Consider the following 2351-nt stretch of genomic DNA (forward strand, 5'->3'; position numbering starts at 1 on the left):
TCAATTAGATGAAGAAAGAATGGCCTCACATGCTGATAATTTGTTTCCAATACAAAGGTTTGCACTATCTCGTTTAAGCAGCATTTTCTGGATAAGATTACATGCTTCTTTGATAACATATTAAAATAGTGAACACAATCTTGGAAAACATCACACACTTGGTACGTACGAGTACATCACGGTTCAGTTTGATAATGTATAAATCAGTTGGCTGGAATTTCATGGTTAAATTTTAAATGTTGCTAATATTCCAATAACAACATTATAATGGGGTCTGTAAAAAATCTAATCAATCATTTTAATAACATAAAAAGCAATCCACCCAAGGAACGGTTAGAAAGTGAAAATGAAAAGAATGTGTTAAAAACAGTCTCCGATGTTCCAAAAATAGTTGTTAAAACGAAACAATATCATCGAAGTTTTGGTAGTTCTTTGGACGATTCGGCTAATTCTCTCGATAAAAGGTAACATTTAATGTAGGTTTGTACAAATCGGTAGTTTACATAACAGAAGGATATGTACGAGATGATATATAAATGTCAACGAAGTAAGGAATGGATGCTTAAATCCATTTTGGTTTATCTTCTCTACCTACCACTGCGGGGAAACCGAGTAACGATTAGTTTGGCAATTTTTTTAGTTCGTATCTCCGCTGTATTTATCTTTTATATTACTACTTTTATAACTGTTTCTGTATGAATCTAAAATAATATCTTAACACGTTGACTGCTACGGCAATTTTCAGTTTTTCAATTTTCATAATTCTGGTCTAAAAAACCAATTTCATTTAATCATATTATATTATTAAAAACTCCAATATTTTTAGACTTATATTTTCTGTTCATTTATTAATAAATTTTCTGTTCTGTAAGCGAGCATTGATTTTTTTTCTCTTCCCAGAAGCCATCATTCCATATAAGAAGTGATATAGTATATAGTTTATATGAAATATAGTAATCGTTTTATATTACCCACACTCAGGCAGTGCCTTAGTGGGTTTTCATTTCTTGTGTATACTATTTGGTATTATATATTGTGTTATTATATACTATCTATTAATATGTATAATATGTGTAAAGAAATGAAAATAAATAAAGTATTAAAAAAAAAAAAAAGATGTACCTACTACGAATTTTATCGTATTTTAGCGAATATGGCAAGTAAACACACTACGAGTTATCTCGTAGTCGGCGTCCTAGCAAAGAACACAATCTACGAGTTATCTTGTAGTTGGCAGTCAACGTGTTAAACGCGAAAAAATTAAAAAAGGTACCAAAATTACTACTTCCAAATTTCAGGGTGAGAAATTTTTGTAAAGGACGGGGTGGGACTTCTGTAACAGTCAAAGATATTAGAAGAAGGAGATGTGCTATGCGCAGTTCGTACTGAGTGGAATTGTTTTGCCGAGTGTCGCCGGTTTTGTTCACCAATACTACTGCACACCTTCGCTTACGCTAAGGTATCCGCACTAATACATAGAACAGATTTCTGTACGTACACGTCCCGATACCGTTCAAAGTACCCTAATTAGGTAGTACTCCGGCTACGGTCCGGCGGCCAACATAGCATATCTCGTTCTTCCAATATCTTTGGTAACAGTACAGACTACATATTGACACAAATAAACGTGTTTATCCCACCAAGATATGCCCATTCACACCATCCATTTTCAAGGCGATCAACTCCTCATTGTTATTACTGAATTATAAAAACATGTAAAAATGAAAAATAGTACTAGTTTACCTCATCATTTTTTTCCGTTTTTCTCTACCTTAGCAGTATTAAACGTATCCATATTTGTTAACTTTATTCTAATTTCGCTTAATTTTTGCATTTTCGCTTTATAAATCACTAATACTTTATGTTGTACTAAGAAATACCCACGTACCTGCAAATACAGTACACAGGGTGTTAATGGCAAATACCGTATACAGGTGTTTATGGCAAATAACGTATATGGGATGTTAATCGCAAATACCGTACACAGAGTTTTAATGGAAAATACCGAATACATGGTTTTAAGGGACATAAATACGGTTTTAAACCAAGCAAACGCCATGGTAATAAATCATTTTTTTCGCCTATATACAGCTTACGCGCCGCGTAATATTTACAAAGCGTTTTTTAGTAAGGCTGTTAATGTTTTGAACCATCGTTTATCCAACCATATTCCATCACATATTAGATTCGTTACACTTGACAACATTTCTTGTTTAAAAGTAAATACGAATATTTTTGAAGAGCTGAAAATATATCTAAAAACATTGCGTATGAATTATTTTATTACAGAACTGAATCAAAAAATATTATTGAAGACTTTATTGAAAGCGAGAAAATATACATAAACAAAT

The sequence above is a fragment of the Hesperophylax consimilis genome, chromosome 4 (assembly GCF_061612785.1).
Source record: "Hesperophylax consimilis isolate HC1 chromosome 4, BYU_Hcon_1.0, whole genome shotgun sequence".
NCBI lineage: Eukaryota > Metazoa > Arthropoda > Insecta > Trichoptera > Limnephilidae > Hesperophylax > Hesperophylax consimilis.